Source organism: Cupressus sempervirens, chromosome 9 (genome assembly GCF_028749045.1).
Source record: "Cupressus sempervirens isolate cs-2001-9-10 chromosome 9, ASM2874904v1, whole genome shotgun sequence".
Lineage (NCBI taxonomy): Eukaryota > Viridiplantae > Streptophyta > Pinopsida > Cupressales > Cupressaceae > Cupressus > Cupressus sempervirens.
The window spans coordinates 221,086,029-221,103,361 of NC_143126.1; positions in this window are offsets into that span (position 1 = coordinate 221,086,029).

A 17,333-nucleotide genomic window follows, 5' to 3' on the forward strand; every position below is an offset into this window, starting at 1 on the left:
CTTCTCTCTTCATCTTATCCCCCTCTTTCTTTCTCTCTGCATCCTATCCCCTCTCTCTCTTCATATCCCCTACTTTATTTCTCTTCATTCTACTCCCTTCTCTACATCCTCTCTCTCTCTCTCTCTCTCTCTCTCTCTCTCTCTCTCTCTCTCTCTCACACACACACACACACACACACACACACATCCCCCCTCTCTTCCCACCTTATTATCTCTCCATCTCACCCCCTCTCTCTTCCTACCCCCCCCCCCTCTCTCTCTCTCACTCTCTCTCTCCTTATACTATTCATTTTCTATCTCTCTCTTCCTATCACCTCATGTGCCTCCCTCACTCTCTTCCTCTCTTTTGCCTATGTAAATGTCCTTACTAGAACATATGCTCTATAGTGTGTTCACACTATAAGGTTTTCATACTATTATTTACACAACATGCATGCACAATAGTGCATTCACACTTCATAATGCATTGAAATTCACTAAGAAAAAGGCTTATATTTCCTTGGAGATCCAACCAAAAGGTTTTTTTTATCTCAAGAAGGTCTAAGACATTCTTTCTAGCAATCATAGAAAAAATTCTTAGGTTTTATTGTATTCTCTCCATCAGGTTTCATTGTGTTTGAATATCGATAAAATTAGATTACATGATATTGTATATCTCTTTGTTATCTATATATCCATATGATTTATTTTGAATTTAGACTCTTGTAAGCCTTTCAACTATAATTTATTTTAAACGTATGTCCATTTTATCTAAAAAACCAAGGTTAGTATTTGGGGGTTAGATTTTAGCTCGTTCGTCCAATTTTACAACAAGTTAGCTTTTTATAAACTAGACTCCATCCTACACACTTTTTAAAAATAGAAGATTTGGTTTTTTATTAGTTCTCAATGATTTTTAGGGGGGCATGTATATATTTCACATTTTTGTGATGTGTCCCCTTAAAAGAATTGTAAAAAAAATATACATTAAAAATTTACGCAAAAAATATGGGATATACTACATGGTGTTATCTAACTTCTAACTAGAGAAATTAAAGAATTTCCCATGCTTAAAAAAATATTTGAAAGGATACTTAAATAAAATATGCCCTTGAATCTATAAAAGTGTTCCTTTGGGGTTGATAGTGGAAAAATCCATGTATTCATTATCTCTAGTAGAGGCATCAAGGTGTGTACTAAAAAGATTGATGCTATTGTTAATATGCCTCTACTTTGAAATATATTTGTAATGTCCCGTTTCAGGACATCAAAGAATTTCCTCTTGAATTGTATACATTTTATAATATTTTGTATGATGATTACCTTAGTCTGTGATTATATCAATATATTTTATATAGGTGTGTCTATTCATTAATATTAATTATATATGATTATATATTATATATTATTATATTAATTATTTATTATTTATTATTATATATGAATCACTTTAATTATTTATAATAATATTATTTTAGTATAGGCATAATGTCATATACTATAGCACATAAAATAGTAGATATATATATATATATATGTATATATGTATGTATGTATGTATGTATGTATGTATGTATGTATGTATGTAAATTTATATCATGGTGATTAAATATCTAATTATATGCATACATATTTAATAATATTCATATATGCATATATGTATAATTAATGTTTATAATTATATAATGCATAACAATTTATATTTTTTTCTCAATATAATTATAATATAGTAATATTTTATATGAATTAGTGATTATTAATATTATACTCTTCATATATAATACTTATTTATTAGATTCTAGAATGGGGACATCATAGTCCTCCCCTCTCAAATTTTCTTGCCCTCAAGCAAAATCTTTCATACACAAGCTTTGTCATAGACACAAAATGTACTTGCATTCAAAAGGCCAAAAGATTTATGAAATATACATTGAGTGAGAACACAAAGCATACACGATGTAGACAGATCATGAAAACATGAAGTAGACATGATACAAATAGATGAAGACATGGAGCAAACACGATGCAAACACATAAGACACACATTATGCATTTCCTTAATTGTGAACCTGCCACCAAAAAATCATTAATATACATTATATATAAATCAATCTCCTGACAAGGTGTTTATAGTTTCAATCCATTTATTAACTCATCATTTTTTAAATATGGGAGGAGAAACTATAATAGGGTGCCCTATTACCCAACCAGTGGGCCTCACTGTTCACCCTTATTATGGTTATCTCTCTCTGATCATCATTCCCAAGAAGGTGCCTTTGTATGATGTACCCTGGGATATCCCGTCATCGCAGGCTTTACTCGGTACCCATAGGCTTTATCTGGTACCCCGAGTGATGTCACCCAGTCCATTCCACCATAGGCCTTATCTCGACTTGGAGAATCATGATCTTAAAGTGATTCTATCAACTATTTTCCAATAAGAAGTCTTTTAAAGAATAATCTTTGAAATATCAAATACTTAATCTTATCATTCAATTATAGGAGGAGAAACCATAATGGGGTGCCTTACTACCCAATCAGTGAGCCTCATCATTTGTCCTCATTATCATTACCTCTCTTTGATCATTATTTCCAAGAAGGTGTCTTTGTATGATGTACCCTGGGATATCCCATCACCATAGGCCTTACTCGGTACCCGTAGGCTTTATCTGATACCTCGAGTGATGTCACCCAGTCCATTCCACTGCAAGCCTTATCTCAACTTGGAAGATGATGACCTTAAACAATTTAATTAGTTTAAAAAAATTATTTGTGATAACAATTGAAAACTAATCTCATTTAGAATTCAATATTAGAATTTTAAAAACTTAATAATATCTTATTCTTTAATTGTTTGATTATGACCTATTAACTTGATCAATTAATCTCACTTCCTTATAACTATTCAATTATAAGAATGAATAATAGATATTTGAATGTTCAATATTCATCAAAAAATACTAATACTAATATTTCATGAAAATATATGAAGAAAATAAATAAGTTACCTCATTACCCATATGTGTTGAGGTGGTAATTTAGGAGTATGAAGTAGTCTTCATATCCTCTTTTCACATTAAAGTGCCATATCCTTTGTTGACCCGATGTTATCACCTGGAGTGCATTTGAATTGCATTGGACATATTTCTATGTGTCATTCCTCTAATATCTTTCCTTCACCAATTAAAATGTGGGTCCCTTTTAGGACATTTATTGATTTTCCTTGTGAGACTCTATATAGATCTTGTCTAAATTTTTCTGGTTATAATAATGTTGTTTGTTTTTCCATGCTTGCAGGAACTAAGCTTTGATTCATCATATTCACTAATTGAGAATTTAAAAAAACCTTCTGATGAATAAAATTTTATGGGGCTTTCATAAATTTTTTCTTATAAATATATAAAATATATATATAAGGAAATTGTGGCATGAGTGATCATTGTATTGATTTCAATTAGACCATTTCTCTTTCCAATTCACTCTATAGGCACACAGTAGCTATTGCTTGTAAAAAATTAAAAAAAAAACTTGTTTGTTTATTAAAAAAACTTCCACTCAATCATGTCATACAAGCCTTAGAAACATTAATCTATGTTAAATATGTTTGCATCTCTCTGTCAAGGAATAAACCACTGATGATTTTATTTTATTATATATATATATATATATATATATATATATGCAAATATTAATCTTTCACAATAGTCTTTACCAATTATTGAGGCCATGATAAAATATTTTGGCAGCCTATTAGTTTCAGGCTTGTAAATACTTTTTCTCTTCTGAAAATCTCTTTGATAAAGTTTCACAGGTTGGCAAGAAAACCTACTCTAATACCGCTTGAAATGTCCCATTCCAGGACATTAAAGAATTTCCTCTCGAATTGTATACATTTTATAATATTTCGTATGATGATTACCTTAGCTTGTGATATACCATATATATATCAATATAGTTTATAGAGGTGTGTCTATTCATTAATATTAATTATATATAATTACATATTAATAATATATATTAATATCAATTATATATGATTATAATAATATATTATTATATATTATATATTATTATATTAATTATTTATAATAATATTATTTTAGTATATGCATAATGTCATATACTATAGCACATAAAATAGTAGATATCTGTACATATATATTGATCAATTAGGAGACATGTTACACCATGATTGATAAATAATGTCTTTCTTTATTTTTTGCTTGTCTAAAGCACAAATATTATCTCCTTGATGCAAAATTTAAACTTGATCCTTTGAAATACCTCTTCTCAAAAACTAATTTGTCAAAACATCTTGATAAATGGTTCATTCTCCTAGTATAATTCATTTAAAATTCATTTATCAAAAGTCTATTAAAGGGAAAGCCTTAACTAATCATCTAGATGGGGCTCTTTCATCCTTTTCTACATTGGAACCAATTGAATTCCTTGATGAGTTTTTCTTACCTATTGAGATAGAAGGTACATGGTAATTGCATTTAACGGATTTATATATCAGTCTAGGTCTGGAGTGGGACTGGAGATGATACTTGGCATTTATTAGTTATTCCCCCTAGCTTTTCCCCTCCCTAAACATCTATACCTATAGATTTTTACACCCCAAGCCCTAGGGTGTCAATTTGTTTCTCATCTCATGTACCCCTTTATTACATCATTTTATCCCTCCCCCCCCCCCCCCCTTTATATGGATGCTTCATAACTTAGGCCTTCACAACTTGGGACAAGTTTGGTGTTGATATGTGGTAACTGATCAGGGAAGTACTATACACTTTTCATATAAAAAATTGGTTGGATTGTCAAGAATATTTGAGTTGACTTATCAACCATTTCCAAAGGTTGATTCATAAAGGGTTTTTTTGGTTAGCTTGTCAAAATTATCTAGCCCTAATTTTATAAGAAAAAAAAGCTTGTATAAAATGGCTTAGAATTAGGGATTTCATTAGTGGATGATGAGATTGTAGCTTCTTGCCATGGTATTGAGCTACAAAGAAATTATAGATTGTAATTAGGGTGTACTCACTGGATAATAAAAATACTAGACTCATTGTTTAGTGGATGTAGCCTAGGGATTGGGTGAGCCATGTTAAATCTTTTGTGTCTTGTGTTCTCTAATGTGTGCATTATTATTTTTCTAATATTGGATATGTTTGCATGTAATTTTTATTTATATCCTTTTAATCCTAACAAGTAGTATTAGAGCCTAATTGTTTCAAGTATCCTCTCTAGGAAAGTCTGAAGGTTGAGTGGGTGTCTCACATTTGAATTGGAGCGATTATAGATGAAGGTTGAGAAGTTTAATGGGAAGAACTTTCAACTATAGAAAATGAAAATGGAGGACTATCTTTATCAGAAGGATCTATGGTAGCCATTGCAAGGAAAATCTAATAAATTGATAGCTATGATAGATGAGGGATGGGATATTTTGGATAGAAAATCACTTGGAAGTACTCATTTATGCCTAGTATAATCAAAATCATTTAATATTACGAATGAAAAGATGACTGAAGAGTTGATGCAAACCTTAGAAAAGTTGTTTGAAATGCCCTTCACTTCAAACAAGGTATTTCTCATGAAGTATTTTAATACTATGACTATGGAAGAAGATAGATCGATTGTTGATCATTTAAATGAGCTTAATACCATTACTAGTTAGTCATATTTTGTAAATGTCAATTTTGATGAAGAAATTAGGGCTCTCTTGATTTGGTGTTCTTTGCCTAAAAGTTGAAATGGCTTGGTAATGTTTGTGAGCAATTATTTTTCTAGATCTAGCACATTAAAATTTGATGACATGATTTGTGTTATTCTGAATGAGGAAAATCATAGGAAAATCTCAAGTGGATCTACGTCGGGGAGTGTTTTGAATGCACAAAGAAGAGGTAGAACAAATGAGAGAGAAAATAATTATGAAAAAATGGGAAATCAAGAGGAGAATTAAAGGGGGAGAGGTCTCAATCAAGAGGACCAAGAGATTGTTGGTACTATGGGAAAATAGAGTATAAGTAGAAATATTGTTGGACTCGAAAGAACAATGAAGTAAACAAACACGAAGGAAACAAGGAAGAAAATGTGGTAAGTAATTAAATATGAAGAGGATACTTTGCTTCTTTCTTTAGAAGTGTTGATGATTCATGGGTTTTAGATTTAGGGGCTTAGTTTCATGCTACTACCTATAGAGGTTATTTTCTTGATTATATCCAAGAGGATTTTGGTCCTTTTTATTTTAGGGATAATGAACCTTGTCAGATTGTTGAAATAGGAAATATTAAGATTAAGTTGTAGAATAGGAATCATTGGCTACTATAAGAGGTAAGACATGTTCCAAGACTAAGTAGGAATTTAATTTCAATAGGGAAACTAGGTGATGGGGGTTGCAAAGTTACTTTTAATGATAAAAATTGGAAAGTTTCAAAAAAAAACCCTTGTAGTAGAAAAAGGTGTAAAATGAGGCTCCTTATATCTTTGTATAGGTCATATTGTTCCTTCTACTTTAATTATTTCAATTAAAAATTAATGTTCAAGAATAGTTGTTGCAGTTGAGATGGGAAACTAAATAGATGTTGTAGATTCTGATACATTATTATGGTACAATAGAATTGGGCACATGAATGAGAAAGGTATGAAATTACTCCATTCAAAGAAAGTTTTACCAGGTCTAAAATGTGTCAATATTGATTTATGTGAAAGTTGTGTGTGTAAAAAATAAAAGAGAGTTAGTTGTTTGAAGGGTGGGAAGGAAAAAAAAAAGAGAAATTAGAACATGTGCATACAGGCGTATGGGTACTAGTTCATGTATCTTCCCCTAGTGGATCTCATTATTATGTTACATGCATTGTTGATGCAACTGGAAAAGTATGGGTTTATTTCCTTAGACAAAAATCTAATGTATTTTAAACTTTTAAGAAATAGAAATGCTTGGTTGTAAATGACATTGGTAAAAGGCTAAAATGTCTCAGATCTAATAATGGTGGTAAGTATTGTAGCAAAGACTTGATGATTATTTTTTCAAATATTGTTTTCGTAGACAAAAAATCGTTCCAAGGACTCCACAAGAAAATAGAGTAGTTGAATGCACAAATAGGACAATAATGGAGTATGCAAGGAGTATGAGGTTACATGATGAGTTAAACATATGGGTGGAGGATGTCAATACTATTTTATATTTGATTAATAGAGGCTCCTCTACACCTTTGTATTATAGTATTAAAGAGGAAGCATGGACTAGTAAGAAGGTGAGTTATTCTTTTCTTAAAGCCTTCAGTCGTGAAGCATTTACACATATGGATTTTGGATATATAACCAAACTAAAAGCTAAATCTAAGAAATCTATTTTTTTGGATATGACATTGATGAATTTTGTTATAGGCTTTTGAATTTTTGAAAACCATAAACTTTTAATAAGTAGGGATTTCATATTCAATGAGAAAGTGTTGTACAAGGATTTGTTGTGGCAACATAAGAAGAAAGAAAATTATTATGTAGTGTTGGATGATCTCAAAAGGTTAATGTTAGAGAAGTCTCTCATGCTCCACAAAAATCAAATCAACAAATACCACAACACCAAGGAGGATGTTATATGGTCAAAAAATTTAAGTAGACCTCTGAAAAAAATTTCTCCCTCTTTTTATTATGTTTTATTAACAAATGTTGGTGAACCTGAATGATATGATAAAGCTATATGGGTGGATACAAATATTTAGTGGGAGCCTGCAATGATGGATGAAATTGACTCCTTGTTGAAAAATGAGACTTGGGATTTATGTAATTTTCTTGTAGGTAAAAGGGCTTTACAGAATAAATGGGTTTATAGGTCAAAATAAGAGGATGGAGGTAAGAAAATATTTAAAGCCATGTTAGTTGTAAATGGATTTGTACATAAAAAAGGAATTGATTTTGATAAGATATTTTCTTCAATTGTTAAAATGACTCCTATTCACATTGTTTGAAGTATTATGGCTATTGAAGAATTGCATTTGGAGTAGCTTTATGTTAAAACAAATTTTCTTCATGGTGATTTAGATGAAGAAATATATATGGAATAGCCATAGGGATTTGTGGTCAAACCTAAGGAGAATTTAGTGTGCAAATTGAAGAAAAGTTTAAACACCTTGATAATGCTTTCTTAAATTTGATAGTTTTATGCACGACCATGCATATGCTAAGTGTCATTTAGATGATTGTGTTTATTTTATGAAATTGGATGATGACAACTACATTATTTGATTTTTATATATTGATGATACGTTTATAGTTGGGTCTAACATGGATCACATTAAGGGGTTAAAATAATAGTTAACACATTAATTTTCTATGAAGGATTTGGGGTTAGCAAAATAAATCCTTGGTATGAAAATTTGCAAAGATAGGAAAAATATGAAAATTGACTCTGTCTCATGTTGAATACGTTGAGAAGGTGTTGCAAATTTTCTCTATGGGCAATGCCAAAGCTTTTAGCACACCTTTTCCTATTCATTTAAACTTGACTAAGGAGATGTGTCCAAAGACACAATAAGAGGAGCATAAGATGTCCAAAGTACCATGTGGTTCAATTTTAGGGAGCTTAATGTATGTCATGGTATGTACTAGGCTAGATATTTTACATGCAGTGGGAGTTGTTAGCATATATATGAGTCATCCTAAGATTGAGCATTGGAATGCAATCAAATGGATTCTCAAATATTTGAGAGGAATATCCAGTAAGTGTTTACATTTTGGGGATCTACTACTACATAAATTAATAACCAAGTCTAGGATGGTTTGAGCCAGTGGTAGTGATATTTCTATAGGATTAGTCTCCTAGTGGCAGATTATTATTTAGTGTGGAGCCTGATCAGTCCCCAAGTGGGAGTTTCTTGATATGTGGTGACCAATCAAGAAAGTATTGTACACTTTTCATAAATTATTTGGGGTTTGAGGTATCGGCCTAATTTTTTTCAATTGACTTGTCAAGTATTTTTGAGTTAACTTAGAAACCATTTCCCAAGGTTGGCTAATCAAGGATATTTTAGGTTAACTTGTCAAAATTATCTAGCCCTAACTTTGTAAGTAGAAAATGCTTATATAAAGTGACTTAGTATTAGGGATTTCATTAGTGGTTGATGATATTATAGCTTCTTGCAACTTGGTATTGAATTGTAGGATATTACAGACTATAATCAAGTTGTAATCATTGGATAATAAAAATATTGGACTAGTTTTTTGGTGGGTGTAGCCCAAGAATTGGGTGAACAATGTTAAATCTTTGTGTCTTGTATTCTCTTCTATTTGCATTATTATTTTTTTTATATTGGATATATTTGCATGTAATTGTTATTTATGTCTTGTTAATCATAATATTTAGGTGCCTCCTTGTTATCAAATCAATATAATCCTTAACTTATAGATGGTTTTCATTTTATTTTAGTATTGTAATCATTTAATAGTTGGTTGAGCAAGTGGAGACATCTTTTTGTAGATAGAATTATGGATTCTCTATTCTTCTTTCTTAATTTTTGTTACCTTTTTGATATACAAGTTAATCTAATGGTTATCTTATGGTTTTGGGATTTTCTCCTTCTCCTATTCCCTAACAAATAATTTTTAGATTGTCAACACTAATAGTTTACAATCTCAATTTCTTTTAATAGAGTTTCACATTTTTTATTAAGTAAAATAGGTTTTAAAGGGGTGCCTGAAACCCACCAATTAACAACAAAAGATGACTAAAATTTTAGAGCTAGCTACATAAAAATAGAAAAAAATAGGCCAAAAAAATCCTCTAGAACCAAACATATGAAAAAATAGCCACAAAGAGCAATAGGCGGGCATAAACCACCAAAAGCTAGGGGCAAGACAAAAAACTAGGAATGTCGATCAGGGCACCATTTCTTTTATAAAATCCATAACCTTAAGCTCCATCTCTCCCATGGTCTCTACCATGATAATCATCAAATTAATGTCATCCAGAGAATCCACCTTTTCCCTCTTCCTCTTGTCCGATCTCCTTCTATTGCTTGGACTCTTAGCCAAAAGGATGTCATCTTCTTCAACAACCCTAATTTCCTCATTGTCCTTTTCCTTTTTCCCTCTTGTGCTTTCCTCCATCATTGAGTTCAAATATTTAATATTATCGTTTAATCCTTTGATTATATTGAGGCTCTGGTTAGTAGAGCTATGGAGAGAGCCCTCCATCCTTTCCACTCTTTTTTCCATCTTAGTAACCCTCACATCCAACTTGCTAATTCTCATGTCCCTATCCTCCCCTTCCTTTCTTTCCTACCCCTATATCCTAATCTTGATCTCTCTAATTTCATGGAAGACCCACTTTTTGGATGAAAAATTGTCCACTATACTATTGTGGGCATTGTTTAGGAGGTTTAGCCCCACCTCCTTGGCATTATCACTTAAAATCATCCCACTCAGGTCTATGAGTTCCTCAAAATTAATTCTACCATCTCTTCCCTACAAAACCTCTAGCTAGATATGTTCTCTCACCAGGACCATTTTTGTACTACTAGTTTGAATGTTCCTCCAAGTTGTTTTCCTGCCCTTAGCACCAAGAGTACTAGTGGTTTTTTCCAATCCATAATCCTCTTTATTCTCCTCCTAAGCTTTGAGATAGAACTCCTTTCCTTTCCTTTAACCTTCTCAACTCCCTTATCTCCCACCTCCTCCTTTTGGTCAACCTTTCTACTTGCCTGTAACTTACTAGCTCCCACCTCTTTTACATCCTCCTCCTCATCCATTCCCATCTTCCTCTTCATTGTAATCCTCTATAGAATCAACCTCTAACTTAATATTCCTACCCTCTAGACCTTTCCCAATCTTTTTCTTTTTCTTTCCTATCCAAGTCCTTCATAATATTGGCCACCTCCTCTTTGTCATTTGAATGCAACCCAATACTATCCTCAATGTCAGAAGGAAGGTAGGAGCTTTTTGTTTCCTCTGAGGACTTCAATTTTTGGGCTATATCTCTACCACAAGTTTGAGCTTTAAAGTGCTCATAAATAATTAACAATAGACCCTCATGGGAGGTCAAGTTAGCATATGCTTTCTTCTTAAAACCCATGATATTCTTATTTGTAGAGAAGAAAAGGTAGTAGGGATGGAGATTTTTGTTTGATACCTAAAGTGGTTTAGGATAAAAAAATGGTTGGTATGGATTGTGTCGTACCTCATGTCAAGTGTCATGTAAGAAAAATCACCCTTAGAACAAACCTTCAAGGTTTCTTTATTGATGTAGGTTCATAATACACACCAATATTTACTAAGCCTTTCAACTCTTTAGCATCCTTAGCAAAGTCTTTAACAATATTGAGGGAAACTTTCTTATCCCTAAAGAATTGTATACCCTAACTAGGAGAATCAATGACCATCACTATAACACCTTTATTGACTTGGAAATCAATTTTGTCAATCTTCACCTTCCCATCTATCCATGGCTTAACCATAATATCAGTGATCTTTGGATTCTAGCCATGAAATTTCTCTATAAAACTCATGATGTCACCTTCCCTCAACTTCTCCTAGACCTTTGACCTCCTCTTCCACTTCTTCACTTCCCCCTCTAGCTCTCTTCTATGCCTTTGGCCCACCATGTTGTTACAAAGCTTAAAACAACTTCTCTATGTTTTCCAAGTATGAAGAGCCAAAATTTGGTTTTTCTCACCAAAACAATTCTTGCCTTTTTCCTCGAGAAAGCAATTGTAAAAACCATTACCAACAGCCCAAAAAATGTGCCACAAAGCCCCAAAATTATGATGAGTCTTTTTTGGCCTGTTCCAAGTATTCATAACTTTAAATGTAGGATTGACAACATTAACTTTCATTATTACACGTTATGTTTCCCATCCTCCCTTGGTTTCTCTCTATCTCTATTAAACTTTTAGCAACCACCAGAATCCCCTCACCACTTGACCACCTATGTGACATGTCCCTTCTAACCACCTCATTGACGATCTAGTCAACAATTGAGTTAGCTTCTTGGTAAACATGTGACACATACACCCTCATGAAGGTAAGTAATATTTGTTTGGTTTCTTTCATCATATTCATTATACTTAAGGATGAGGGATGTTCACCCCTTAGGAATTTAATGATATTATTTGAATCCCCCTCAAGCCAGAGGCTTCTAACCCCTATCTCTTTAGCCAACTTAGTTGTTTGAAGGGAAACACAAGCCTCAAAAAAATGATTTGTTTGGTGTCCTAAAGGGAACGTAACCTCTGCTATACCATACCCATGGCAATTCCTTATCACCCCTCCACTTCTCGTATCTCTCGAGTTACCTTTAGTTGCATCATAAATAATAATTGTGTGCCATCCCTTCAAGGGTAAAGACCAATGCCATTCATTTCTTCTTTTATGAGTGTCATTGCTACTTTTGGTATCTCCTACAAATGGGTTAGATCCTTTGTATAACATATAATTTTCCAAAAGGGAATTTTGAATTTTACCAGATACAATTTTGGTAGGAAGGTTGATATCCTTGAGGATATGATTATTGTGTTCCTTCCATATTCCCTAGCCAAAGTGAGGTAGAGCCCATTTTCTTATGGCTTGGAGCCTAGATCCCTTCCAAGAGTCATCCAACTGCTTGAAGAATTCAATAGTCAAGATAGGAGCATACTAGCTCATCCCAAAAGCTTGATTGAAAATAGACCACACCTCTCTTGTAAGGAGAAATAGATAAATAAGTGATCCACAGACTTAGCTTGGTTTTTGCATAGAACACATCTGTTTAGAATATGAAGACCCCTTTTACTTAGATTGCCAATAGTAAGAATCTTACTATGAAGTAAAAGCTGAAAGAAAATGTTGATTTTTGGGATAAGGCTAGGGAACCAAGCCTTTGCCTAGTCTAGTCTAGAATCCTACCTCATAAGAGCTTGGTACCCCAAAGCCACCAAGTAGATGCCATTAGAAGTGTTCTCCCAAACAAGTTGGTCTTGATCATCATTCAAAACCATAGAGTGGAGAATAGTCATCAGAGGTTTGAGGTCCCCAAATATTAAGGAAAGGTCTCTCCAATCCTAGCCCTATCTATAATCATTAACAAATATTCCATACCTCTGAATAGAGATATAAGCCCAACTTTCATAGTTAGAAATGTTGAGAAGAGGCCCCTGGATCAACTAGATCTCCTACCAGAATAGGGTGTCCTTTCCATTTCACACACTCCATTTCACCTTGTTGTTGATCATCTCTTTGGCCCTAAGTATGCCATTCCTATTGAGATAATGGGTGTTGCACACATTGCATAATATTGCTTAAATTTTATTATGTAATGTTGTACCTAGATGGACATGCAACGTGGAAAGATTTCCATGGGATATACTTGATAAGTTTTATTGTAACATTATGATAATATTTCATGTAATTATTTAATATTGGGGAAAAGAATTAAAATTACAATATTAAATGTGGGGTCAGTGGATTAGGTAGCACATGGTTTTAGCACATGGTTTATGTAATACCACTTGGTGGTTTTGTGGGACTTGCTACTATATAAACAGCCACAAGGATAGTTGTTAGTGTGACAAGAAGAAGACAAAAGGCAAGAGTTGAGCAAGACAAGGCTTGACAGGATAACCAAGGGAGCATTTGTGAAGGTTGGAAGCATGGCATGGGATTTGTGGATTCATGCTTGTTCACATGGATTGCTCAGTAGTGGCTATGGCTTTGAAGGCTTCCTTGGTTGTATTGCAATGGTGTTTTTTTCTAAATAATACATGGTGATGGATGTTTTTGGAGGCTTATTTTTTCCCTCAATGAGGGTTTCCCAGGGTATATCTTGGGTCACATTTTTTGTCAATATGTTGTCTATTCTCTTGCATGTGGATTTTAATTTCATGTTTATTTCAAATGTGTTATGGGTTATGTGGAAATGGTTATATTCTTTGTTTCAAGTTTCCTTACAAGTAGTATTAGAGCTATGGTTTTATTATTGTAACCCTAGATTGAATCCATGGGAATGCATGAGAGGATAAAAGAAAGGGAAAGATATATGAGTGATTTATTATAGATATGAGGTTTTTGTGTTTTCTGTTATGATGGGATGTTGGTAGATTTTGGGCATATGAAATTGTTGAAAAAATGGATTTTTTGGATGTTTCATTTAAATGAGGGTTTTAGGGAGAGCTTGCAGAAATGACCTCCTGGGTAAAAATAGACTTGACCATTGGATTCGGGTCAACATTTTCATAAAGTTTGATACATAATATGCCCTAGATTAACCATGTTCAGAGGAAATGGAATATTTTTTTAGTTTCAGCCCATGATGGCCATCAAATTTAATCTCATCAAAATTTTTGTCACAAAAAAAATCGCAGGTGAAAATGGTAAAAAGACTATCTTAGTAAAATGGTCATAACTTTCTCTTAGAATATTAGATTTCAGAGTTTTTATAGGCATTGGAAAGCTAATTTAGAGCACTACAACTTGGTGTAGGTTTGGTTCTATGATTTTGACATTTTGTTAGGTTTTAAGAGTCCAAAAGTTAGATTTTTATCTAGAACACAAATTAGAGCATAACTTGGGCATACAAAGTCAAATTTTGGACTTCAAGTAGTCAACGAAAAGCTCTTGGAGAGCTCTACACATTGGTTTAGATTTCGTGCAAGTTTAGTATTGTTTATTTAGTGATATATTAATTTGAATAGTTTATAGATATATTTTGACTATGGTAACATTGTGAGTTTATGGCATTGGAGATTTAAGATTTGATGTCATTGTATATTTAGTTTATATTTCAAATTGGTCTCATGATGATATGGTTATTAGTATTTGGTTTTGATATGTATGATGACTTGTTGGGTCTACAAGTTGTCCAATGTTGTAAGTGGTCTATACTTATAGGTTGTATTTATGGCTTGGTTATGGATTTTCTTTGCCCATTGATCATTCATTATTGATGCATATTCAGATTGGTGGCTTGGATTTGGGTTGTCTATGCCCTAAGTCACATGATTTTCTAATTTTTATCTTCATGTAGAAGGGATGAGATGTTGTTACTAGGTACAATCATGGTGGATGATTGTGGTTGACTATTTTATGTTGATAGGTTGGACATATTAAGAGCTAGATGCTCGGTTCATGGATGTGATCATGGTGCCATAGATTTTGGTATGACATGATTGGATATATAGGTACATCCTTGATGTTCATTGGCTTGGATTCATGATTTGGTTATGGTGGTGTATATCTTCTTGGTTGAGGATCATGGTTATTTGGTTTCATTTGAGGACCTCATGATGTGCACTTTGAGTTCTTTGATGGTTTCATGCCTTGGTTGATTCTCATGGTTAGAGGATTTTTTTTCATCATGATGTCATGGATAGCTTGGATACATAGTTTAGTGGGAGCTTGTGATAGTGATGGGGTGATAGTGTAGGATTAGTTCCTAGTTTGGTTTGTATCTTCTTGGTTTGGAGATCTTGGTTTCACTTGGTATTGACACTTTGGTTGTGTAGACTTGGAGGATCTTCATGTAGGAGATGAATTTTATGATGCCATAGGTGACTTGGTACAATGTTTGAGTGGGAGTTGTTGGCATTGATATAATAATTGAGTGTTTCCAAATGTTAGAGGTTTGTCTTAGATCATGTTGTTGCAGAAGCACCTTTTGACATTTGCATGGTGCACTTGTTATCTTCATGGTGTGTGAATATGGTTAGATCTTGAGGACCCATGGGGTTCTTGGTTATCTTCATGGTATGTGGAGATGGTTTTCTTCATGGTGTGTGGAGATGGTTACATCTTGAGGACTAGTGGAGTTCTTGGTAAATGTTTGGTTCATGGTTTTATTATTATGTCATGGTACACTCATGATATGCATTTAGAGTTGTGACATGTTATAGTATGTTCATATGGAGCATGTTATCTCTTTGGTTGAGATGGTTAGATCATGTTGCCATGTTTATGTTCCTGAGGCCATGGTTGGAACTTTGACATTGATCTTGGCTTAGTTTCTTGGTATTGAGTACACTGATCATAAGATGGATACTTCATGATATTGCTATGTTACATTTGGAGTTGGCATGGATTGATTGGTTACAGGTACTCATGGATACTTAGAGATGATGGTGATGTTGATTTCTCTTGGATTAGAGATGTATTTGTTGGGACAGTTGATGGTTTCAGCAGGAAGTCCGAGGGGCAATCACCTAATATGGACTTGAGAGGAGATTGTTCTTAAACGAGTCTTGGTTGAAGACTTGGAGATCTTGATGATCATTCTCATTCCCCACTCTTGGTCTACTCAATAGTTTGCTACTTGAGAGGTATAGCCAATAATTTTTTTCTCAAGTGCATTATATTTATGCTTTTTTTTTATGGATATGGATCTTGAGCTATGGTTCATGAGTTAGTTCTAAAGGGCTCATTTGAGAGATGGTTTAGCATTGGTTACCTCCATTTTTCATATGATGTTATGTTGTTTGAGTTTGGGAGATGGTTTTATATTGGGCATATTGCTTAGTTTAGGAATGGTTTATGAGTTTGATCTTCTTGTGAGAGGCTTATATCCATGATTAGTTATAATGGTATGGTTTGGATGTTGTTGAGGCTTCTTGTTGGGGTTTTATGGAGGAGATCATACTTGCACAATTTACATCTAGAGGTGTGTGTAGAAGGACATGATATAGGTTATGATTTGCATGGTTTCTCTTTGGTCTTGGTTATCTTCTTGGATGTTTAGTTTCACTTGCATTGGATTTGAGATTGGTTGGAAATTGTGATCACTAGTTTGTGCTTATGTATGTCATGTGAGAGATGAAATTTTTATTCCTTTATCTCTTTCCGCTATTGGTTATGGAGAGCTTGGGAGATTATTGGAGACTTGTTATGAGACTTGTTCTTGCAGGTTATTAGTCTATGTGTTGTGGATGTCCTTGAGACTACATGGATTCACTTCTTTGAGATGTTGTGAGTGGATTGGTTATATATTTGACATTAGTTTTTGTAGTGAGCTTATTGGTATATATGTGGTAGGTATTGCTCTAGAGGCTTGTGATTGTAGGTTATAGATTGGATATGTTGATGATGTGAGATTCACTTGGTATACCTTTCGGAGGTATGGATAGTTGGATGGGTTTGTTACTTACCGTGGGTGCTATTTCAGCTATGGATATATTTTGATAACTACAAATACATGTGATTGCCTTTGAATCAAGTGTTTTTGCTTGGCATTTCAGTAGGTATACGATTTTATGATCTTCTAATGCAACAGGTTGGGTGGCTTCCTCTTTGGATGACTTCTATGTATGTCTGGTGGTAGTGGCATAATAGGAGGTGAGATTATTCATGTTTGAGAAGTTGGATACTTAGATTTTGTTGTGGGTACTAGGATGGAGCAC